This window comes from Ovis canadensis, chromosome 14, assembly GCF_042477335.2.
Source record: "Ovis canadensis isolate MfBH-ARS-UI-01 breed Bighorn chromosome 14, ARS-UI_OviCan_v2, whole genome shotgun sequence".
In the NCBI taxonomy this organism is placed as follows: domain Eukaryota; kingdom Metazoa; phylum Chordata; class Mammalia; order Artiodactyla; family Bovidae; genus Ovis; species Ovis canadensis.
The window spans coordinates 72,678,020-72,704,876 of record NC_091258.1 but is presented as its reverse complement, the minus strand read 5'-3'; the positions used below and the strand labels follow the sequence as shown (position 1 = coordinate 72,704,876).

Below are 26,857 nucleotides of genomic sequence, written 5' to 3'. Positions count from 1 at the left end.
CAACTCTCACATCTATACATGACCACTGGAAAAACCACACCTTTGACTAGAAGGACCTTTGTGGGCCAAGTAATGTCTCTGCTTTTTAATATGCTGTCTAGGTTGGTCATACTTTTTCTTCCAAGGAGCAAGTGTCTTTTAATTTCATGGCTGCAGTCACCTTCTGCAGTGATTTTGGAGCCTAAGAAAATAAAGTCTCTCACTGTTTCCATTGTTTCCCCATCTATTTGCCATGAAGTAATGGGACTGGATGCTATGATCTTAGTTTTCTGAATGTTGAATTTTAAGCCAGCTTTTTCACTCTCCTCTTTCACTTCAGTTCCTCTTCACTTTCTGCCATAGGGGTGTTTCCATCTGCATATCTGAGGTTATTGATATTTCTCCCAGCAATCTTGATTCCAGCTGGTGCTTCATCCAGCCTGGCATTTTGCATGATGTACTCTGTAGCTAAGTTAAATAAGCAGAGTGACAATATACAGCCTTGATGTACTTCTTTGTACTCCATTCCCAATTTGGAACCAGTCCATTGTTCCATGTTTGGTTCTAACTGTTGCTTCTTGACCTGCATATAGGTTTCTCAGGAAGCAGGTAAGATGGTCTGGTATTCCTATCTCGTTAAGAATTTTCCAAAACTTGTTGTGATCCACATAGTAAAAAGGCTGTAGTGTAGTCAGTGACACAGAAGTAGATGTTTTTCTGACATTCTCTTGCTTTGTGGATGTTAGAAATGTGATCTCTGGTTCCTCTGCCTTTTCTAATTCCAGCTTGAATGTCTGGAAGTTCCTGGTTCATGTACTGTTGAAGCCTAGCTTGGAGAATTTTGAGCATTACTTTGCTGGCATCAACACTATGAAAAGGCAAAAAGATACGACACTGAAAGATGAACTCCCCGGGTTGCTAGATGCCCAGTGTGCTGCTGGAGGAAAGCAGAGAAATAGCTCCACAATATGTGAAGAGGCTGAGCCAAAGCAAAAACAATGCCCAGTTAGGGATGTCTCTGGTGGTGAAAGTGAAGTCTGAAGCTGTAAAGAACAATATTGTGTAGGAACCTGGAATGTTATGTCCATGAATCAAGGTAAATTGGAAGTGGTCAAACAGGAGATGGCAAGGGTGAACATCAACTTTCTAGGAATCAGTGACCTAAGATGGACCAGAATGGGTGAATTTAATTCAGATGACCATTATATTTACTACTGTGGGCAAGAATCCCTTAGAAGAAATGGAATAGCTATCATAGTCAACAAAAGAGTCCAAAATGCAGTACTTGGATGCAATCTCAAAAACTACAGAAGGATCTCTGTTTATTTCCAAGGCAAACCATTCAATATCACAGTAATCCAAGTCTATGCCTCAGCCACTAATGCCAAAGAAACTGAAGTTGAACAGTTCTGTGAAGACTTACAGATTTCATAGAACTAATACCAAAAAAAAGATGTCCTTTTCATCATAGGGGACTGGAATGCAAAAGTACGAAGTCAAGAGATACCTGGAGTAATAGGCAAGTTTGGCCTTGGAGTACAGAATGAAGCAGGGCAAAGCTAACGATTCTGTTAAGAGAATGCACTGGTCATAGCAAACGCCTGTCAACTACAAAGTGGCATTGACCAAGAGCAGTGCCAGTGACTGAACAACAAAGGCGTTTGCCATCTGCCTCTATGGAGAGTGAACCCCATGCTCCTATAGTTGTTGCCCTTCAACAGCTGTGGAGTGAGGCACTCCATGCTCCAGGGAATCTGGTGAGATGGGTCTTTAGACAATTGGATTTTTAAAAAAATGTTTTTAGGAACAGATTTTATGGTCTCTATCATTGCATCTCCTCCTATCTAGAGAAGCACTAAATCCCTTTATGATGACATCATATCCTCATGACTAACAAAAAACCTTTTGTAAAATAAGTGCTTCGTGGTATTGAACTTCCCATTCACCAAAACCTTGTATATTGCCCTTCCCCACTGCCGTTTGAAGCAGTCTCTCAGAGCTATCTGAGATGCTGCCTCCTGGGCTACAGTCCTCATTTTGCCCACATTTGTTTGGTGCCATCCTAAAATGTTCTCTCTAAGAAAGCAAAGGTTTTAGAAATAATCACTGGCATTTATGCTCACCAATCTATAAAATGCTAATATAAAAGTCAGTTCTTGGCAGTTAAGGTGTCCTCCCAGGAGAGGCAGCATGGCTCAAGCATTTGTGAACAGCAAGATCCAGTCTGGGAAGGTGGTTGTGTTCATCAACCCAACCTGCCCCTACTGCACAAGGACTCAGGAGCTCCTCAGTCAACTGCCCTTCAAACAAGGGCTTTTGGAATTTGTCGATATCACAGCCAGCGGCGACACCAATGAGATACAAGATTACTTGCAACAGCTCACTGGAGCCAGAACGGTACCTCAGGTCTTCATCGGTAAAGAGTGCACTTTTAGGTGGATGCACTGATCTAAAAATATTCACGAGAGAGGGGAACTGTTGACACGGATAAAGCAAATTAGAGCTCTGCAACAATTACAGAGCAGATCCAGGCTGATATCCCCCTTGAAAACTGGATGACATTCCGATAATGACATCCTCCATTCCTGGAGGATGGACCTAGGGCAAATTTACCCAGTCACAGCAACTGTTTACTTAAAATTCGGAAATATGTTCACCTCAATAAAAAGGGATGGGCACTTTAGGAGGCCAAAAACAACTTCTTTTGACTCAGTATTAAAAATGGACCAACTTGCCAAAAAAAAAAAAAAAGTCAATTCTTGGTTGCTTAAGGAAAGTATGAAATGTGTTTTCAGTAAAGAAGGTATGAGGAATGAAATTGCATTTTGTGAAGGGAAAAGGAAGTAAGCCTGACTTACAGGTGGCTTTTTAGGATGGAAGAACAAAGTAATGGGTACGGAAAGTGATAAGGTTTGTGAAAAGTGAACCATGAGAAGTGAGTTTTGTACGTGGTTTAAAATAAGTGTAAAATAAATTGAATTAAGTTTGCCTTTTAAATAAAGTAAAATTTATTTAGCTTTGAATTTTGCTTTTCCATCTGTTGCAAAACTTGAATTTAGCTTTTCTGTCTGTTAAGATGACACCTTTTTTTCGGATGGTGAACTGCCTTTGATAACAGATTTAAATTTATTTATCTCTTAAACGATCTGTTCTGAAATGTTTTATTGTTAATTTAGCTATATGAAAAGCTATTGTTTCACAATGACCTATAATCCTATCTGACTGAGTGTGCTAAACCTTTTTGATATTTGTTGACAAAACTTCCTAAGTCATTGTAATGAAGAACTTGACTTCTAGCTAACTTTGGGATGCTTCAGAGGGCCCTGAAACACCCCAAAAAGAGATATTACACCAATTCGCCTTACGTTCTGTACAGAATGACATGGGAAGTATTGCCAAGTGAGGAATAAGTCTCGGGTTATATTGTATGGTGATGGACAGGGAGGCCTGGCGTGCTGCAGTTCATGGGGTCGCAAAGAGTTGGACACGACTGAGCGACTGAACTGAACTGAACTGATATTGTATGGTAAATGCTACTAATATAGATATCATAGAAACCATACGGCACTCCTATAATTCTGATATGTTTGGGTAAAATGTTATCAGGCATAATTCTAATTATTATCTCAAAATATTGTCATAGCACTAGTTAAGTTTTGCAAGAATACTTGCTCTTCAAGAAGATGTACAGAAAGGACTTTTGGATAAATACCACTTTCTGAACTGGGTAAGGATTCTAGTGGAAAACCTGATGACTTCACAAAGCTTAACAGAAGGACTGATGGAAATGCTTATAACTTTTATGGTTTGTATCTGAAAAATTGCTGGTTAGAATAAGTGTTTTCCAGGTGTAAGGAAAAAAAAACCTTCCCCTGAAACTAATTATGACAGCAATTTGGGAAAATTATATTTTATACACAAATTGAAACATTTCTTTTTTCTATCTGAACCCTCTGGAATGCAAAAGTAGGAAGTCAAGAAACACCTGGAGTAACAAGCAAATTTGGCTTTTGAGTATAGAATGAAGCAGGGCAAAGGCTAACAGAGTTCTGCCAAGAGAACACACTGGTCATAGCAAACATCCTATTCCAACAAAACAAGAGAAGACTCTACACATGGACATCACCAGATGGTCAACACCGAAATCAGATTAATTATATCCTTTGCAGCCAGTGATGGAGAAGCTCTATACAGTCAACAAAAACAAGACCAGGAGCCAACTATGGATCAGATCATGAACTCCTTATTGCCAAATTCAGGTTGAAATTGAAGAAAGTAGGGAAAACCACTAGACCACTCAGGTATGACCTAAATCAAATCCCCTATGACTATACAGTAACTCTGTATAGTCATATGACCATATATTATAGGTCATTGTGAAACAATAGCTTTTCATATAGCTAAATTAACAATAAAACATTTCAGAACAGATCGTTTAAGAGAAATAAATTTAAGGGACTAGATCTGACAGACAGAGTGCCTGATGAACTATGGACGGGGGTTCATGACATTGTACAGGAGACAGGAATCAAGACCATCCCCAAGAAAAAGAAATGCAGAAAAGCAAAATGGCTGTCTGAGGAGGCCTTAGAAATAGCTGTGAAAAGAAGAGAAGCGAAAACCAAAGGAGAACAGGAAAGATATACCCATTTGAATGCAGAATTCCAAAGCATAGCAAGGAGAGATAAGAAAGCCTACTTCAGTGATCAGTGCAAAGAAATAGAGGAAAACAATAGAATGGGAAAGACTAGAGGTCTCTTCAAGAAAATTAGAGGTACCAAGGGAACATTTCATGCAAAGATGGGCTCAATAATGACTGGACTTGAAGCAGTTGATCAAATGTATAGCCCAATATGTGATCAGTGATTTTAATGATGTTACTCTAGATATAGGAGTAACTTCCCCTTCCAGATGTTCAAGCTGGGTTTAGAAAAGGCAGAGGAACTAGAGATCAAAATGCCAACATCTGCTAGATCATCAAAAAAGCAACTGTTCCAGAAAGACATCTACTTCTGCTTTATTGACTATGCCAAAGCCTTTGATTGTGTGGATCACAACAGATTGAGGAAAATTCTTAAAAAGATGGGAATACCAGATCACCTGACCTGCCTCCTGAGAAATCTGTATGCAGGTCAAGAAGCAACAGTTAGAACTGGACATGGAATAACAGACTGGTTCCAACCTGGGAAGGGAGTACATCAAGGCTGTGTATTGTCACCCTGCTTATTTAACTGATATGCAGAGTAAATCATGCAAAATGCAGGGCTGGGCGAAGCACAAGCTGGACTCAAGATTGCTGGGAGAAATACTAATAACCTCAGTTATGCAGATGACACCAGCCTTATGGCAGAAAGTGAAGAAGAACTAAAGAGACTTTTGATGAAAGTGAAAGAGGAGAGTTAAACGGCTGGCTTAAAGCTCAACATTCAGAAACTGAGGATCATGGCATCCAGACCCATCATTTCATGGCAAATAGTTGGGGAAACAATGGAAACAGTGAGAGACTTTTTTTGAGGGTGGAGGGCTCCAAAATCACTGCAGATGGTGATTGCAGCCATGAAATGAAAAGACACTTGCTCCTTGGAAGAAAAGCTGTGACCAACCTATACAGCATATTAGAAAGCAGAGACGTTACTTTATTTTAAAAGGTCCATGTAGTCAAAGTTATGGTTTTTCCAGTAGTCATGTATGGATGTGAGAGTTGGACTATAAAAAAGCTGAGCACTGAAGAATTGATGCTTTTGAACTGTAGTGTTGGACAAGACTCTCGAGAGTCCCTTGAGCTGTAAGGAGATCAAATCTGTCCATCCTAAAGGAAACCAGTCCTGAATATTTATTGGAAGGACTGATGCTGAAGCTGAAATTCCAATACTTTGGCCACCTTATGTGAAGAACTGACTCATTGGAAAAGGCCCTGATGTTGGGAAAGAATGAAGGTGGGAGGAGAAGGGGACGACAGAGGATGAGACGGTTGGATCGATCACCGACATGATAGACATGAGTTTGAGTAAGCTCTGGGAGTTGAGGATGGACAGGGAGGCCTAGTGTCCTGCAGTCCATGGGGTTGCAAAGTCGGACACGACTGAATGACTGAATTGAACTGAGACATGGGAAGATGCAACAAGAAGGAATACTTTTCTGGACCATAACTAGAAGACAGGTCTGCAGAGATCTTTGACTATGGAGACCTAGTCCAGTAATAGCACATTGAGTGACCTGTCAGCAAAGCCTTCTTCAGAACTGGGAAGGAGCCTTCCCCGCAACGAGAGACAAAATGTTCATGAAATGCCCCCCAAAACATGATCGGATGTATGGCCACAAGAGGGCCATGTCAACTACAAATTGGCACTTACCAAGGGCATTGCCAATGAGTGAACAGCAAAGGCACTTACCCTCTGCCTCCACGGAGACTGAACCCCATTCTGCTAAAGCTGCTGACTTTCAACAGCCCTGGAGGGACTTCAGAGTGGAGCGAGGCACTCTGCTCCAGGGACTCTGGTAGGACTGGTCTGTAGATAGTTGGATGTTTTTAGGAACAGACTTTATGGTCTCAATCCTTGCACTTCCTCCTATCTAGAGAAGTACTAAATCCCTTCATGGTGACATCAGATCCTCATGGCTAACAAAAAAGCTTTTGTAAAATGAGTGCTTCATGGTATTGAACTTCCCCGTCACCAAAACCTTATATATTGAACTTCCCCCACTGCTGCTTTGGAGCAGTCTCTCACAGTGCTCAGACTATTCTCCTGATATGACTGTTTAGCAAATATGACCCTACTTTGGAGGGCATTTCATGACCATTTGGTCCCACATTGCTGGGAAGGCTCATTCCCAGTTCTGAAGAAGGTTTTTGCTGAAACATCACTCAATGTGCTATTACTGGACTAGGTCTTAATAGTCAAAGATCTCTGGACACCTGTCAGAGCTGTCTGAGATGCTGCCTCCCTGGCTGCAGTCCTCATTTTCCCCAAATAAAACTTAACTTGCAACTCTCAAGTTGTACATCTTTTTTAGTTGACACACTCTCTTCTGACAACACGAGACGACTCTACACAAGGACATCACCAGATGCTCAATACTGAAATCAGATGGATTATGTTCCTTGCAGCTGAAGATGGGAGAGCTCTATACAGTCAGCAAAAACAAGACCAGGAGCTGACTGTGACTCAGATCATGAACTCCTTACTGCCAAATTCAGACTGAAATTGAAGAAAGGGAAAACCACTAGACACCATTCAGGTATGACCTAAATCAAATCTCTTATGACTACATGGCGGAAGTGACAAATAGATTCAAGGGATTAGATCTGGTAGACAGAATGCCTGAAGAACTATGGACAGAGGTTCATGACATTGTACAGGTGACAGTGATCAAGACCATCACAAGGAAAAAGGAATGCAAAAAGGCAAAATGGTTGTTTGAGGAGGCCTTACAAATAGCTGAGAAAAGAAGAGACATGAAAGGCAAAAGAGAAAAGGAAAGATAAACCCATTTGAATGAAATGTTCCAAAGAATAGCCAGGAGAAATAAGAAAGCCTTCTTAAGTGAACAATGCAAAGAAAGAGAGGAAAGCAATAGAATGGGAAAGACTAGACATCTCTTCAAGAAAATTAAAGGTACAGAGGACAGAAATGGCATGGACCTAACAGAAGCAGAAGAGATTAAGAAAAGGTGGCAAGAATACACAGAAGAACTATACAAAAAGGATCTTAATGAGCCAGGTAACCATGATGGTGTGATCACTCACCTAGAGACAGACATCTTGGAATGTGAAGTCAAGTGGGCTTTAGGAAGCATTACTGTGAACAAAGCTAGTGGAGGTGATGGAATTCCAGCTGAGCTATTTCAAATCCTCAAAGATGATGCTGTGAAAGTGCTGCACTCAATATGCCAGCAAATTTGGAAAACCCAGCAGTGGCCACAAGACTGGAAAATGTGAGTTTTCACTCCAATTCCAAAGAAAGACAATGCCAAAGAATGTTCAAACTACCACACAATTGCACTCATCTCACCCGCTAGCAAAGTTAAGTTCAAACATCTTGATTAGAAGTCAGCTTCCATCGTCAGCTCCTCCTCCTCATCAGGAGGGGGAATTTTCTTGTCCTTACACGGTCAAGCTTGGACTCTCATGGCTCAATGGAAATGCACAAAAATTTGGTAAATCATCTCAGGTTTCATCATAATGTCACCCTTTCCTTTTATTTCTGTTTTTAGTGCACACAAAGAAGCATGTCCTTGGGGGTCATTAACTTACTGAGCCCACTGGGAAGGATGTGGGGCTCATGCCATCGCTGTTTTATTGTTTGCAGGTCCCGTGCCTTTGCCACACAGTTTTGTTGCTGAGCAAACCTGCTTTCTTGAGTGATCCTTTAACTTACAGAGTCTCCCATACTTTTTTCTTTACTTACAATCCCCTAGTGGGATTAACTATTTAATCACCCACTCTGTCTCTTTTCTCTATCCTTATCAACTTGATTTACTTTAGTCTACTTGCCAGTTTGGACGACCCAGGTTCCTGTGTAGGGTCCCCATGTGGGGAGGTCTGACAGCAGTCTTTATTTTTTAGCATGAATCATGCAAGTTTGAGGGGCTCGCTAGATGATCTTCCACAGGTTAGGCTCCATTATGAGCTTGTGAATCCATTGTGGCATCTCTCCTGGTGTGGGTGCTGTTACAGTGGGGTGTGGCACGGTGTGCAAGAGGGCCTCAGTAGTCAGGACAGCTCCACATGCACACATCTCCCCCGGGTGTGGTATGGTCCAGAGTGAATCCTCACTCCTTTTCTGGATACACCACCTGGTATTTTGACAAGTTGATCTGCAGTGAGCCTCTCATGGCTTGAGAATCGCCTGCCTTTGCTGCCTGCCTTTGCAGCGTGGTCAGGTGAGAGACGTACACAGTGGTGGGTTGCCCCAGGGTGAACTGCTCGGTTTCCTGAAGTCTGGCACAAGGAGTTGCCACAGCTCGAAGGCTAGGGGGCCACCCTGAACACTCTGTTTTAGTTGAGAAGTAATAGTGGGCCGAGGGATGTTCCCCAGAGCTTGAATTAATATGTGAGACTCAGGCCTTGTCCCTCAGGGACCTACAGTGTGCAAGGTTTAAGTCTGCTAGTTCCAAAGCTGGAGCCGAGACTAACCTTGTTTTTATCATTTCCCAGGCTGTTTGGTGCTCTTTTGTCAAAGTAAGAGCTCAAGATATGTTCTTTTAAAGCCTGAATTCGAGATCCTAATTCGACAGAATCCTGCCTTTCCCAGAAGCCCCTCAGCTCTGTGTGTCTTGGGTGTTCCCAAGCTGGCAGTTACCTATTTTCTGTCAGGCAGAGGATGAAACCCAGGTACGTGACTTGTTACTTACATACTTGAGCCTTCTGGGAGCCGTTCCACCCACAATTGGCCGAGTTCAGGGTTTTTATGGTATTTTTTAGACACTTTGCTTGTTGAGAGCAAGTCATCCACACACATTGGAGTAAGAGCCTGAGCCAACGTTTCCCCAAACAAGGTAGGGGAAATCTTCAGTCCCTGAGGCAACGCTGTCCAGCAGTACTGCTGGACTCCCTGTGTTTCTGGGTCCTGCCACCAGAAAGCAGACAGCTGCAGTGGTTCTTCTGCAGTAGGAATGCAGGGAAAAGTGTGCTTCAAGTCCAGAACTGAGAACCAGCAGTATTGTCCCACAGTAGTTGTGAGCAGAACATATATGGATTACTTACTACAGGCTGCCAATCTTGGGCTGTCTCACAAATGGCCCTCACGTCTTGGACAATGATTCATACACTGCTGAGTTCGGCTCTTTGGGAGGATAGGAGTTTGATATAGGAATCTACAAGGTTTAATTAGTCCCAGTTAAGCCAACTTTTCAAGAATTGTCTGAATTATCTTTGGGGCCTCTTGCTTCAGAAGGTATTGTTTTAAATTAGGTGTCCCAGTGTCCCCTTTTTTGTTTTATTTTGGCTGTCCCGCACAGTTTGCAGGATCCTAAGTTCCCTCACCAGGAACTGAACCCGGGCCACTGCAGCAAAAGTGCCAACTTGTAACCACTGACCCACCAGGGAATCCCTCCAGTGTCCCTAATAACAGGATTTGTATTGGCCACGTGTTTGTCGGCCTTCCCTGCGGTGCTGTCAGTCCACACTTCCTGCCTTACCTTTTTATATACCTGGGGAGGGGGAATCAGTCTCCTTCAGAGTGTCCACAAATGTCATCTGCCTGCTTACCAGGTACCCTGACAGGATGCAGAGGTCAAGCTGTTCTGGTGAAAAAATCATTTGTGCATTTAATTTACAGAAGAGGGATTGGACATGTTGGCATATATAAGAAACTGTGTTTCAGGTTGAGGTCCCCTAATCGGCATTGCAGGGGTTGTAAGAAAGAACAGCTTTGCACTTCTCCAGAAACTCCTGTGACCGGGATGGACTGGGTCGTTCTCTGCGCCATCTTGCTGTCTACCAGAGTGTGCCACACTGTAGCTATCAGAAGGTCAGTCAGCTTGTCCCCACTGTCACAGGTACTCGGGGCTCCCGGGGCATCATCAGAGTGTTCATCTCTTTCTACTGCAGTGACAGGCTCCTGTCTGTTACTGCTTTCCTTCTTACTCCTTAGCCAAGGACAGTCTGTTTTCCAGTGCCCTCCTTACACTAAGCGCGTTGTTCCCTCCCCCTCGGTGGCTCACCTGTCCTCAGGTTACTCGTGCTCTGGGAATCCACTGCTGCCACCAGGTAATGTAGCTTTCAGTCTTGCATCTTCTTGCTTCTTTTGTTGTCCCCTGTTGTTGAACACTTTTAAAGCAACATCTGCCAGTTGAGAAGGGGTCATTCCAAGTGGACCATCTAACTTCTGTGATTTTCTTATGTCTGGGGAGCTTTGTCCAATAAAGGTTATGTTTACCATTCTCATTATTTTCAGAGGCCTCAGGGTTTGCTTCAGAGTAGTGCCTATAAGTATGATAAATTCTTTCTAGAAACTCTGATGGATCGTCATTGGGTTTTTGGTGTATCTCTTGAATTTATCTAAGCTCTTTTGCCTGGGTACTCTTTTTCAAAGACCTGCTCAGATACACTTACTGTAATGCTCTCGGTTTAGTTCAGTCTCTCAGTCATGTCCCACTGTCTGCGACCCCATGGACTACAGCATGCCAGGCTTCCCAGTCAGTCACCAACTCCCGGAGCTTACTCACATTCATGTCCATTGAGTCAGTGATGACATCCAACTATCTCATCCTCTGTCGTCCCCTTCTCCTCCCACCTTCAATCTTTCCCAGCATCAGGGTCTTTTCCAATGAGTCAGTTCTTTGCATCAGGTGGCCAAAGCATTGGAGTTTCAGCTTCAGCATCAGTCCTTCCTATGAAAACCCGGGACTGATTTCCTTTAGGATGGACTGGTTGGATCTCCTTGCAGCCCAAGGGACTCTCAAGAGTCATCTCCAACATCACAGTTCAAAAGCATCAATTCTTTGGCACTCAGCCTCTTCACAGTCCAACTCTCACATCCATACATGACTACTGGAACAACCATAGCCTTGACTAGATGGACCTTTGTCGGCAAAGTATGTCTCTGCTTTATATTATGTTGTCTAGGTTGGTCATAACTTTTCTTCCAAGGAGCAAGTGTCTTTTAATTTCATGGCTGCCGTCACCATCTTCAGTGATTTTGGAGCCCCCCAAAATAAAGTCTGACCCTGTTTCCACTGGTTCCCCATCTGTTTGCCATGAAGTGATGGGACCAGATGCCATGAGCTTCATTTTCTGAATGTTGAGCTTTAAGCCAACTGTTTCACTCTCCTCTTTCACTTTCATCAAGAGGCTCTTCAGTTCCTCTTCACTTTCTGCCATAAGGGTGGTGTCATCTGCATATCTGTGGTTATTGATATTTCTCCCGGCAATTTTGATTCTAGCTTGTGCTTCTTCCAGCCCAGCATTTCTCATTATGTACTCTGCATAAAAGTTAAATAAGCAGGGTGACAATATACAGCCTTGACGTTCTCTTTTTCCTATTTGCAACCAGTCTGTTGTTCCATGTCCAATTCTAACTGTTCCTTCCTGAACTGCATATATGTTTCTCAAGAGTCAGGTCAGGTGGTCTGGTATTCCCATCTCTTTCAGAATTTTCCAGAGTTTATTGTGATCCGCACAGTCAAAGGCTTTGGCATAGTCAATAAAGCAGAAATAGATGTTTTTCTGGAACTCTCTTGCTTACTCCATGATCCAGCAGATGTTGGCAGTTTGATCTCTGGTTCCTCTATCTTTTCTAAAACCAGCTTGAACATCTGGAAGTTCACAGTTCACATACTGCTGAAGCCTGGTTTGGAGAATTTTGAGCATTACTTTACTAGTGTGTGAGGTGAGTGCAATTGTGTGGTAGTTTGAGCATTCTTTGGGACTGGAATGAAAACTGACCTTTTCCAGTCCTGTGGCCACTTCTGAGGTTTCCAAATTTGCTGGCATTTTTTTGTGCAGCTTTAAAAATTTATATATCTTATTTTGCACTTTTTCCCCTTGTAGTTTGATTATCCCTCTCATAGCAGTCAGAGAAGATTCTTGATATGGTTTCACTTCAATTTACCGAGACTATAATGTTCTATGTGCAGTAATGTGTAATGAGCATTTTTAAGAACACCGTGTGGTGACAGAAATTCTTCACTGTTACTGACAAATCACAAAAGCCATATATTGTTTGGCTTTTGAGCAATCCTTTATGGCTGGTCAGCTACCAGGATGGCATGACTCGTAGATTGGAGGGCCATGGGTTAAAGGATACCAGACACCGAACAGGTCCAGAGTTTGATGAGGACTACAAAACTTCCCTGGTGGCTCAGATGGTAAAGTGTCTGTCTACAATGTGGGAGACCTGGGTTCAATCCCTGGGTTGGGAAGATCTCCTGGAGAAGGAAATGGCAATCCACTCCAGTACTATTGCCTGGAAAATCCCATGGAAAGAGGACCCTGGTAGGCTACAGTTCATGGGGTCCCAAGGAGTCAGACATGACTGAGTGGCTTCACTTTCACAAACCTTATACTGAGCACCTCAAATATAAAACTTATTCCTTGACAAATCAGATCATGTACTTGTGGAAGCTAATTTACCTGTTGCATAATTTTATCTAGGTGGGTGTGGCGTATAAATTACATATTTCACACTGGGGGTAAGAGAAAGATTTCTTACAGGTGCTCCCCTACCAAGAGTCTGCTATGACTTTTATTATATTCATCGTTAAATTTTGCAGGGAAAGCAATGCCTGGAGAAAGATTAAAAGGTAATATGTCAAAGTCAAGCATTCATGTTTAGCAAACAGGTCACATATCCCTGAGGAATCCCAGCCATGGGAGGAGCCAGATCTCTGGCGTATACCTCTTTTGGGATTAAATGAAGGACATAGATAATGTGGAAGGAGAACACGGTAGATAGATTAGGTTACATATCAATTAGGTGTTCAGTTCAGTTCAGTCGCTCAGTCATGTTCGACTCTTTGCAACCCCATGAACTGGAGCACACCAGGCCTCCCTGTCCATCACCAACTCCCGGAGTCCACCCAAACCCATGTCCATTGACTCGGTGAAGCCATCCAACCATCTCATCCTCTGTCGTCCCCTTCTCCCCCTGCTCTCAATCTTTCCCAGCATCAGTGTCTTTCCAATGAGTCAGCTCTTTGCATCAGGTGGCCAAAGTATTAGAGTTTCAGCTTCAACATCATTTCTTCCAATGTACACTCAGGACTAATCTCCTTTAGGATGAACTGGTTGGACCTCCTTGCAGTCCAAGGGACTCTCAAGAGTCTTCTCCAACACCGCAGTTCAAAAGCATCAATTCTTCGGTGCTCAGCTTTCTTCACAGTCCACCTCTCACATCCATACATGACCACTGGAAAAACCATAGCCTTGACTAGACGGACCTTTGTTGACAACGTAATGTCTCTGTTTCTTAATATTCTGTCCAGGTTGGTTATAACTTTTCTTCCAAGGAGTAAGCGTTTTTTAATTTCATGGCTACAATTACCATTTGCAGTAATTTTGGAGCCCAGAAAAATAAAGTAAGCCACTGTTTCCACTGGTTCCCCATCTGTTTGCCATGAAGTGATGGGACCAGATGCCATGAGCTTCGTTTTCTGAATGTTGAGCTTTAAGCCAACTGTTTCACTCTCCTCTTTCACTTTCATCAAGAGGCTCTTCAGTTCCTCTTCACTTTCTGCCATAAGGGTGGTGTCATCTGCATATCTGAGGTTATTGATATTTCCCAGCAATCTTGATTCCAGCTTGTGCTTCTTCCAGCCCATGATTCTCATGATGTACTCTGCATATATGTTAAATAAGCAGGGTGACAATATACTTAATATACTCCTTTTCCTATTTGAAACCAGTCTGTTGTTCCACGTCCAGTTCTAAGTGTTGCTTCCTGATCTGCATATAGTTTTCTCAGGAGGCAGGTCAGGTGGTCTGGTATTCCCATCTCTTTCAGAATTTTCCACAGTTTACTGTGGTCCACACAGTCATAGGCTTTGGCATAGTCAATAAAGCAGAAATAGATGTTTTTCTGGAACTCTATTGTTGACTTCACAAGCTAAACAGTTTTATCACTTACTCGATCTGAAAATGCCACACACCAGTGTACCACTAACAGAGAATTCAGCTTGTTTTGTGTGGCCTTTAACAAGCATGACCAAGAGGAGCTGCCCCACGTCCAAGGTCAGGGGCTGCACCTGAGAGGACCTATCCCATGTCCAAGGTCAGGGACGGCCGTGGAGAAGAGCTACCCCATGTCCAAGGTCAGGGGTGGTGGCCGAGAGGAGCTACCCATGTCCAAGGTAAGGAGCAGCGGCTCTGCTTTGTTGGAGCAGTCATCAAGAGATACCCCACATCCAAGGTAAGAGAAACCCAAATAAGATGGTAGGCACTGAGAGAGGGTATCAGAGGGCAGACAGACTGAAACCACAGTCACAGACAACTACCCAGTCTGATCACACGGACCACAGCCTTGTCTAATTCAGTGAAACTAAGCCATGCTGTGTGGGGCCACCCAAGAGGACGGGTCACGGTGGAGAGGTCAGACAGAATGTGGTCCACTGGAGAAGAGAATTGCAAACCACTTCAGTATTCTTGCCTTCAGAACCCTATGAACAGTATGAAAAGGCAAAAAGATAGGATACTGAAAGATGAACTCCCCAGGTGGGTAGGTACCCAATATGGTACTGGAGATCAGTGGAGAAATAACTCCAGAAAGAATGAAGGGATGGTGCCAAAGAAAAAACAACACCCAGTTGTAGATGGGACTGGTGATAGAAGCAAGGTTCAATGCTGGAAAGAGCAATATTGCATAGCAACCTGGAATGTCAGGTCCATGAATCAAGGCAAATTGGAAGTGGTCAAATAGGAGATGGCAAAAGTGAACATCGACATTTTAGGAATCAGAGAACTAAGGTGGACTGAAATGGGTGAATTTAACTTTGACCATTATATCTACTACTGTAGGCAGGAATCCCTTAGAAGAAATGGAGTAGCCATCATGGTCAACAAAACAGTCCAAAATGCAGTACTAGGATGCAGTTTCAAAAACAACAGAATGATCTCTGTTCGTTTCCAAGGCAAACCATTCAATATCACGGTAATCCAAGTCTATGCCCCAACCAGTAACGCTGAAGAAGCTGAAGTTGAACGGTTCTATGAAGACCTAAAAGACCTTCTAGAGCTAACACCCAAAAAAGATGTCCTTTTCTTTATCGAGGACTAGATGCAAAAGTAGAAGTCAAGAAAACACCTGGAATAACAGGCAAATTTGGCCTTGGAGTACAGAATGAAGCAAGGCAAATGTTAATAGAGCTCCGCCAAGAGTTTCTCTTTTAGTCCTCCATTAATAATGGTATGATTTCTAATAGATAATAAATTTTTCTTACTCTAAAGTGTTTTATCGCTTACTCATGATTCTCTTCTAAACCTCAGCAACCACAATCTTGTCAAATTATTTCAGTAGTTGGCACCAATTTACACTTGTTCTTGACTAAAAGGAAATGTGTCTTCTCTATCAATCAGAATGAACCACTCTTGCCTAAACAAATACAACTTCACCTTGGATAATCTCTCTTCTAGGATTATATGGTAATCAGTGTACCTACATCTTATTTAAACATTCATTCGCAACACTGATGAAATGAAACTAAAGACATGGTCTGGAGATATTGTGGGTTCATTTCTAGACTACCACAAGGCACTTATCACTGGGTCATGGTGGCACTAGTGGTAAAGAACAATTTGATCCCTAGGTCAGCAATATACCCTGGAGGAGAGCATGGCAATCCACTCCAGTATTCTTGCCTGTAGAATCCCTTGGACAGAGGAGCCTGGGGGCACTACAGTCCATAGGGTCACAAAGAGTCAGGCCTGACTAAAGCACCTTAACAAACACACATGGTGCATACAAAAGTTACATTTTCACTGTTCTACAGACTAAACTATGCCACAGAATTATGTCTTTAAAAAAAGTCTAAATACATTAATGAAATGTTTATTCTTTGTCTTTTTCCTCTGGGAGGTGGCCCACTGGACACAGATATTTATTGGATTGGCCAAACAGTTTTGTTCAAATTTTTCTGTTGAGTTCTTCCAACAAATCTTTGTAAATACACTGAGGTCATCTTAACTGACCAGCAGCATTTGATTTTTGTGGGCACAGAGCTGCTGGATGGCCCTACTCAGAATTACTATATGCAGAGAGTCCACCTGCACCTGGTCTGCTGCCTGAGGTGCCATCTCAGGGAGTCTCCTCTTAGCTGTTTCCCCAGAAATACAACTGGGACAAGGTTACTCGTCCCACCCTTTGTGCCTGCCTTCACCTCGGCCCTGTCAACTGCACCAAGAATTACTGTAGCCATGCCAACAACCTAGGCCTCAGTGTGAAGAGATCTTTGAGGCGAGACAATGTGGATTCAAGCTCCGATTCAGTCACTTCCTGGGATGGGATGCCTTTGTTCCATTCAAGTTCCTTCATATGGGAAAAGAGAAACAATGTCAGTATTTATTTTGGAGTTCAAGTTCAAAAAGATAGCATGCATAAAGGATTAAAACAGGGATTCTCAAACTGGGATTTAAAAGTGATTTTGAGTCGAATTTAACATCAGTTATCAAGGAAAGTATTTTCGGTTGGGAACAAAAAACACATCTCACTTTCTCTGCAAGATCTTTGGGCTCTGAATGTGAACACAACACTGAGAAACAGCAGAATGGCTTGCAAGCATTTGGCACTGGAGACTATTTCCCTGTCACAAAATACAGTTGGAATCCATAGTCATTCCCTTCACTGTGTGCTTGCACAACTCTACTCATTTGACTTTCAAGCACCTGATCACAGCCAACTCCCAAATGAAACATTTCATTTCACCATTTTGCCATTTCATTTTTTTCATGGAAGTGAATCCCACCGCTAAAGAAACTCAGCTTCTTCACTGCACCTACTTTGTACACGTCATGGCATTTATGAGCATACTCAGGTCACAAAAGTTTGAAAACAACCCACCGATTCATATATACCTTGGTGTAAAGAGGACAGACAGCTTCTGGGAGCACCTGTTTATTTACCAGGTGGGATGCTGACCAACCCATGAATCAATGAATAAGGCCATAGGGATCTTTAATATTTACTTGTGAAGACCAGTGAGCCCTGATTAAAGGAGCCCCACAGGAATGGGGAAAACAGAGACTTCACTCTTAACAGGTGCAGATGAAGCCTCATGCACACTGAGACGAACCTGAGATGAAGAGCAAAACACAATCATTTGCTAGGATCCTGGATGGTTTGACCTGCCTGCTGGTCTTGAAGGATCTCCGGGGGGTGGGAGGTGGGCTGTGGCTCACTATGGGGACACAGATCCTGAGGGCAGAACTATGAGTGAGCACTCATCTGCGTGAGATCTCCATCTTGGCCCGACACTGGCTCCACTCAGAACCTGCAGGCCTCAGCAATGGGCCCCCTAAGGCCAAAGGATGAAAGGGCCAGGATGCAGCCCTAACCATCAGCAGACAGGCTGTCCAAATGGTTCCTGTACACATGCCTTTCAATGTAACTCTACCAACAAAAGGGTCAAGACCCAGTTCTAACCATCACTGTGCAGGCACAAGCCTCCAGACCAGCCTCACCCAGCAGGGTTGTTGGTCAGCTGCTCAGTCGTGTCAGACTCTTCGCAACCCCATGGACTGCAGCACGCCAGGCTTCCCTGGCTTTCACCATCTCCTGGAGTTTGCTCAAACTCATATCCATTGAATCGCTGATGTCATCCAACCCTCTAGTCCTCTGTTGCCCCTTTCTCCTCCTGTCCTCAAACTTTCCCAGCATCTGGGTCTTTTCCAATGAGTTGGCTATTCACAGCAGGGGGCAGACACCAAAAGCAAGAAAAGTAGAGACCACAGGTTGCAAACCGAGTTCACAAATACACGTGGGACACCACCCTGGGATCAGATGTCCTCTGGCTCTTGGATCGGGAGAAGGATGCCTGGGATATCTTCTGCAGATGGCCACTTCTCCAAGGTCAAGAAACATAATTATGCTAGCAGATAGATTAAAACACAAATAGAAATTTACACCAAACGAGGTGACAGAGCAATATGTTTCAGAGGGAGGAACAAGACAAAAACCTAGAAGAACTAAGTAACATGGAGATAGACAATCTACCTGAAAGAGTTCCGAGTAATGACAGTAAACATGATCAAGAACTTGGGAGAAGAATGCATGACCTGAGAAATGAGACGTCTTTAATGAAGACTTAGAAAATATAACAACCAACCAAACAGAACTGAAGAATAGAGTAAAGGAAATGAAAACAAAACAAAACAAAACAAAAAACCAGAAACTAAAATGAATCAGAACAGGCTAAATGAAGCAGAAAACACATCAGTGAGCTAGAAGAAAGAGCACTGAAAATCACCACTCCTGAACAGAATAAAAAAGAATAAAAGGAGGACATTTTAAGAGACCTCTGGGACAACAAGCCACTAATATTTGCCCTGTAGGGTCCCAGAAGAAGACAGGAAAATCTTAGGAGGAGAAAACAGCTGAAACCACTCTAATCTCGGAAAGGAAACAGTCACCCAAGTCTAAGAATCACCAAGAGCCCATATCTAAATAAAAGCTTCATAGTAAGGACAAGTCAAAAATCTGTGATACACAATGAAAATGCACATGAAAATAGCCTCAACATCCTGAGACTGTCCACTGTGTCAGGCTCCTTGGCACACCCATTTACCAGGTTGAATTCTGCCAAATGGATTAATCACTGAATAAAGCTAATTAGGGACTTTCCCAATGGTTCAGTGGTTAAGAATCCGCCTGTCAATGCAGAGGATACAGGTTCCATCCTTGGTCTGAGAAGATCCCACATGCCACAGGGCAATTAACAGCGTGTGCTGCAGCTACTGAGTCCGTGCTTTAGAGCCTGGGAGCTGCAACTACTGAGCCCTGGCACCCAGAGGCTGTGCTCCCCAACAAGAAAAGCCAACACACACAGCAACTAGAGAAAGCTTGCACGCAGCAACGAAGACCCAGCACAGCCAAAAATAAAAGTAAAATAAAAATAAAGCAAATTAGACCTTTAAATTTATTTGATGCGATTTTTGCACATTAATGGAAGTCAATCTAAAATGCACTGCTGTGCTATTTGGATTACAGTCATATGAATGTTCTGGTATAGAGTGTAGAGAGAGTAACTTTAGTTACAAATTATGACTATGTACCCCCCAAATTTTATGTTGTTTGATTCCATGGTGACAAGAAATCGTTCTAGATTTATTTAAACCTGGCAACCCACTCCAGTACTCTTTCCTGGAAAATCCCATGGATGGAGGAGCCTGGTAGGCTGTAGTCCATGGGGTCGCTAAGAGTCGGACACGACTGAGCGACTTCACTTTTACTTTTCACTTTCATGCATTGGAGAAGGAAATGGCAACACACTCCAGTGTTCTTGCCTGGAGAATCCCAGGGATGGGGGAGCCTGGTGGGCTGCCGTCTATGGGGTCGCACAGAGTTGAACACAACTGAAGTGACTTAGCAGCAGCAGCAGCAGAGAGCCTAATGCTGCCTTCTTACCTGCTGTTACAAAGTGCTGAAGTGAGATAAAACTGTGTTGATGGAATAAAACAATTCATCCTGGGTTAGAACACAAGCGTTTCTATTTTATTCATGGAAACAGGAAACCTTGATACATTCAGAATGTAGTTCTTTGAATACAGCAGTAGCAAATGGTAATGACAGCTGTTAAATGTGACTCATACACATACAGATATTACCCTGGTTCTGATCAAATTTGATGCTCAAAATAATTGCTCTCCGTCAGGGGACATTCAACTTTAAGGGATCCAATATGTTATTTTCTTTTTTGTGTGCCATTTCTCAAGGACTCTCTATTCCTTATCAGTTCCTGGAAAACGGGAATGAGCAGAGCTGCATGCAGTTCTCAGGACTGAGGTCATGAGAAAGGGCATCTGCTTGGATTCCTTTCAGTGACTCCCTTCAGTGACCTTTTACTTAAAGGTAATTTATTCATTTATGCCCCTCTTACTCAGGATATGGAATGCTTTCTGGCCCTTTCAAGATTGTTATTTCCTTGGCTTTGTTTTTGCTCTTTTTTTTTTTTACTGCCTAAAGCTGCCTTGAATGAAGATATAGAAACATCCCCTTCTGCAAATAAAGCACATTTGTTTCACTCGAGACTTGAGTCCCCTCCGTCCTTCTTCTCGTCGACTCCAGTCCCCAGTTCCTGGTCTACAAAGACTGTGACAAGTGGCGCCTAAACAGGGACCTGGTGAACGCCCTTGGCAAGCGGACGGACTAACTGTTAGGACCTAAGGAGGTCAGTAAGTGCGGGGCTATAGGACAAACGGCTGGAAAGCCCCAACACTTTTCTACTTTCCTTTATCATTATTTAAGGTTCCAGGACTTTCAGTTTTGCATCAATGGATAGAGGCTTGTCTCCAAACAGTGGTTAAATATAATCCCTGGTTCCCCGATGAAGGTAGTTTTGATTTAGAAATTTGGAGATGGGTTAAAGAAAAGGTGAGCAAGCCACAAGATGGGGAGAAAATATTCCAATTAGTTTCTGGCCCTTGTGGGCCCTCATTAAAGCCAAGACCTTGCCATTTCAAGGCAATTCTAGCCCCCCTGATATTCGTCAACAAGCGGAATGCTCATTATACGAATCTAAATTAGAAGAGCAGACTTTACAGAAGGGCCAATTACAGCAACATAACATGTTTTAAAACTTTCCCACCCTCCCTGCTTCGTCTGTCCCAAGCGCTCCTCCTCCTCTTGTAACGGGCATGAAACCGAACGTCCCGTCAACTAGAGGACAAAATTAATCTGATGGTGATTCTTCTGATGCTCTCTTTGACACTAAAGCCAACAATACTTTTTTTTATGACAATGATAAGCCCCTAACACACACTCATATTTATGAAAACACATGATCCACTCATTCTCCTTCATGACGAAGGATTTCTGATTTACTGGCTTTGCAAACTCGAGTCTCTGAGGCAGATGATCTTTTTGCCTTTCCTGTGTTAGGAAATGTTTATGCTCAAGGGCAACTAGTACTGCAATATGAAGGCATTGATTTTTCTCACAAGCAAGAGATGAAAAAGCCTGTAACTGTGTATGGCCCTCATTCACCTTTTACTGAAGAACTTCTAAATGCTATGGCATCTTCTACCAGAAATTTTATTCCTATGATTGGCTAATTTTGATAAAAGCTCTTCTTAAACCACAAAAATATCTTCATTGGATAATGTGGTTTCAGGATGTGACCCGAGATCATGCCAATTCTAACGCTCAAGCTGGAACTACCCCAAACCAAATTACTTTAAAAATGTTAACTGGTATGGAGCAATTGATTTGGTGAAAGCTCAGATACAATGTCCTCTTTTGTTGCATGAGCAATTGAAAGAAGTTGCCCTTGAAGCTTGGGATCGAACTACTCCTCAAGGGGAACCTAATAGTAACTACACAAAGATATTACAAGGGCCTAATGAAGCCTATGGAGAAGGCAGTGGCACCCCACTCCAGTACTCTCGCCTGGAAAACCCCATGGACGGAGGAGCCTGGTAGGCTACAGTCCATGGGGTCTCTTAGGGTTGGACATGACTGAGCGACCTCACTTTCACTTCTCATTTTCATGCATTGGATAAGGAAATGGCAACCCACTCCAGTGTTCTTGCCTGGAGAATCCCAGGGACGGGGGAGCCTGGTGTGCTGCCGTCTATGGGGTCGCACAGAGTCGGACATGACTGAAGCGACTTAGCAGCAGCAGCAGCAGCAGCAGTAATGAAGCCTATGCTGATTTTTTAACTAGACTGGGAGTTGGTATCTCCCATAATGTTGTCAGAGAAGAGACAAGAGTGCAATTAGAAAAACTGCTTGCATATGAGAATGCGAATCAGGGGTTTCAAAGAGCCATTGCTCCAATTCGTGAGATCTGGAATGTTAATGATTATTTGAAGGATTGTCACAACTTAGGATCAGAAACTCAGACAATGCAAATGTTAGCTGAAGCAATGGCTGCTGTCTTTACAAAGGGGGATGAAGGATGTTTTGTTTGTGGAGATAAGAGCCATTTAAAAAACGATTGCCCTAAAAAACACACAGAAAAAAATAAAACTACTAAAAAACCTCCAGGAGTCTGCCCTCAATGTCATAAAGGGGTACATTGGGCTAAAAAATATTGATCTAAGTGTGATGTTTAAGGCAACCCTATTTAAGGAAACTCAAAGATGGGGACTCCCCGGGTCCCCATCCAGAAAAACCAGGGGCACACTCATTCTTTCCCCTCAAACCTTCAACATCCGGCAATGCTGCCATCAATATACCAACCCTAAATGATTTTCTTCTTTTTCCTCAAGCAGTCCCTTCTAGAATACCTACCAGCCTTTATGGACCCCTACCCCCACAAACCTTCAGCCTTATACTTGGCTAATCTACTCTGACTTCTAAACAAATTACTATTCACCTTGAAATAATTGATTCCGATTATGAGAAAAAAATTCAAATTATGATGTCATCTCAGATACTATGACAATCCAAAAAGGTGGACAAAATTGCCCAATTACTTCTTTTACATTTCTATTAACTCTTCTAATGGTATACAGAAAGGTGAATTTGGTAATACAGGTCAAAAGCAATCCTTATGGACAACGATAGTATCTGAATATGCATGACCAAATATCAATATCAAAACGAATGGCAAAAGATTTTCTGGTTTTCTTGATACTGGATCTGATATTACCATTATTTCCAAACATTTATGGCCCAACTCTTGGCCTATACAGAGAATTTCTTGCTAAATTGCAGGAATTTCTCAAACCAAAATACAAGAGATTTATCAAAATGTTCAAATATATCCATATGAGGGACCAGTAGGCCAGCCTGCAACATTACAAACTTATGTGATAGAAGCACCCCTTAATTCAATAGGAAGAGATTTAATTATGCAATGGCAAACTCAAATATATATTCCACATTTTTCCTAGGGGCCACCACTCATTTAACAAACAATGCAATTATTAAAATAACTTGGAAAAATAACGAGCCTATTTAGACAGAGCAGTGGCCCCTTCAGTTCAGTTGCTCAGTTGTGTCCGACTTTTTGCGACCCCATGAATTGCAGCACACCAGGCCTCCCTGTCCATCACCAACTCCTGAAGTTCACTCAGATTCACGTCCATCGAGTCAGTGATGCCATCCAGCCATCTCATCCTCGGTCGTCCCCTTCTCTTCCTGCCCCCAATCCCTCCCAGCATCAGAGACTTTTCCAATGAGTCAACTCTTTGCATGAGGTGGCCAAAGTACTGGGGTTTGAGCTTTAGCATCATTTCTTCCAAAGTAATCCCAGGGCTGACCTCCTTCAGAATGGACTGCTTGGATCTCCTTGCAGTCCAAGGGACTCTCAAGAGTCTTCTCCAACACCACAGTTCAAAAGCATCAATTCTTTGGTGCTCAGCGTTCTTCACAGTCCAACTCTCACATCCATACATGACTACAGGAAAAACCATAGCTTTGACTAGACGGAACTTGGTTTGCAAAGTAATGTTTCTGCTTTTCAATACGCTATCTAGGTTACTCATAACTTTCCTTTCAAGGAGTAAGCGTCTTTTAATTTCATGGCTGCAATCACCATCTGCAGTGATTTTGGAGCCCAAAAAATAAAGTCTGACACTGTTTCCACTGTTTCCCCATCTATTTCCCATGGAGTGATGGGACCCAATGCCATGATCTTCGTTTTCTGAATGTTGAGCTTTAAGCCAACTTTTTCATTCTCCACTTCGTTTTCATCAAGAGGCTTTTTAGTTCCTCTTCACTTTCTGCCATAAGAGTGGTGTCATCTGCATATCTGAGGTTATGCAGAATCTGATATTTCTCCTGGCAATCTTGAGTCCAGCTTGTGTTTCTTCCAGCCCAGTGTTTCTCATGATGTAATCTGCATATAAGTTAAATAAGCAGGGTGACAATATACACCCTTGATGTACTCCTTTTCCTATTTGGAACCAGTCTGTTGTTTCATGTCCACTTCTAACTATTGCTTCCTGAACTGTATACATATTTCTCAAGAGGCAGGTCAGGTGGTCTGGCATTCCCATCTCTTCAATAATTTTCCACAGTTTATTGTGATCCACACAGTCAAAGGCTTTGGCATAGTCAATAAAGCAGAAATAGATGTTTTTCTTGAACTCTCTTGCTTACTCCATGATCCAACGGATGTTGGCAATTTGATCTCTGGTTCCTCTGCCTTTTCTAAAACCAGCTTGAGCATCTGGAAGTTCACTGTTCACGTATTGCTGAAGCCTGGCTTGGAGAATTTTGAGCATCACTTTACTAGCATGTGAGATGAGTGCAATTGTGCTGTAGTTTGAGCATTTTTTGGTATTGCCTTTCTTTGGAATTGGAATGAAAACTGACCTTTTCCAGTCCTGTGGCCACTGCTGAGTTTTCCAAATTTGCTGGCATATTGAGTGCAGCATTTTCACAGCATCATTTTTCAGGATTTGAAGTAGCTCGACTGGAATTCCATCACCTCCACTAGCTTTGTTCGTAGTGATGCTTTCTAAGGCCCATTTGACTTCACATTCCAGGATGTCTGGCTCTAGATTAGTGATCACACCATGATTATCTGGGTCGTGAAGATCTTTTTTGTTCAGTTCTTCTGTGTATTCTTGCCACCTCTTCTTAATATTTTTTGCTTCTGTTAGGTCCAGACCATTTCTGTCCTTTGAGCCCATCTTAGCATGAATTGTTCCCTTGGTATCTCTAATGTTCTTGAAGAGATCTCTAGTCTTTCCCATTCTGTTCTTTTCCTCTATTTCTTTGCATTGATCGCTGAAGGATTTCTTATCTCTTCTTGGTATTCTCTGGAACTCTGCATTCAGATGCTTATATCTTTCCTTTTCTCCTTTGCTTTTCGCTTCTCTTCTTTTCACATCTATTTGTAAGGCCTCCCCAGACACCTATTTTGCTTTTTTGCATTTCTTTTCCATGGGGATGGTCTTGATCCCCTTCTCCTGTACAATGTCACGAACCTCATTCCATAGTTCATCAGTAACTCTATCTATCAGATCTAGGCCCTTAAATCTATTTCTCACTTCCACTGTATAATCATAAGGGGTTTGATTTAGGTCATACCTGAATGGTCTGGCGGTTTTCCCTACTTTTTCAATTTGAGTCTGAATTGGGTAATAAGGAGTTCATGATCTGAGCCACAGTCAGCTCCTGGTCTTTTTTGTGTTGACTGTATAGAGCTTCTCCATCTTTGGCTGCAAACAATATAATCAATCTGATTTTGGTGTTGACCATCTGGTGATGTACATGTGTAGAGTCTTCTCTTGTGTTGGTGGAAGAGGGTGTTTGCTATGACCAGTGCATTTTCTTGGCAAAACTCTATTAGTCTTTGCCCTTCTTCATTCCTCATTCCAAGGCCAAATTTGCCGGTTACTCCAGGTATTTCTTGACTTCCTACTTTTGCATTCCAGTCCCCTGTAATGAAAAGGATATCTTTTTTGGGTGTAAGTTCTAAAAGGTCTTATAGGTCTTCATAGAACCGTTCAACTTCAGCTTCTTCAGCATTACTGGTTGGGGCATAAACTTGGATAACTGTGATATTGAATGGTTTCCCTTGGAGACGAACAGAGTGGCCCCTTACAGAATAGAAATTAAAGGCTGCTAAGTTCCGTCTAGTCAAGGTCATGGTTTTTCCAGTAGTCATGTATGGATGTGAGAGTTGGACTGTGAAGAACGCTGAGCACTGAAGAATTGATGCTTTTGAACTGTGGTGTTGGAGAAGACTCTTGAGAGTCCCTTGGACTGCAAGGAGATCCAACCAGCCCATTCTGAAGGATATCGATCCTGGGTGTTCTTTGGAAGGAATGATGCTAAAGCTGAAACTCCAATACTTGGGCCACCTCATGCGAAGAGTTCACTCATTGGAAAAGACTCTGATGCTGGGAGGGATTGGGAGCAGGTGGAGAAAGGGACGACAGAGGATGAGATCGCTGGATGGCATCACCGACTCAATGGACATGAGTTTGAGTGAATTCCGGGAGTTGGTGATGGACAGGGAGGCCTGGCGTGCTGCGATTCATGGGTTGCAAAGAGTCGAACACGACTGAGCAACTGAACTGAACTGACGGAACTGATAGATACACAATTGAAATTAAAACATTTTGAGGAACCTTGTTCCCCTTGGAATTCTCCCATTTTTGGAATAAAAAAGTAATCTGACAAATGGCGTCTTTTAACAGATCTTCAAAAAGTTAATACATCTATGAAACCTATGGATGCATTCCTACTGGGAATTCCATCACCTACCATTATTCCTCAAAACTGGCATATTATTATTATAGATTTACAGGATTTCATTTTTAGTATACCCA

General features: G+C 42.7%; 1 pseudogene; it reads left to right on the top strand.

Moving 5' to 3' along the window:
- Window positions 1-2,169: 2,169 nt before the first annotated feature.
- LOC138419610 (glutaredoxin-1 pseudogene) lies at window positions 2,170-2,538 on the top strand (annotated as a pseudogene).
- Window positions 2,539-26,857: the final 24,319 nt, after the last annotated feature.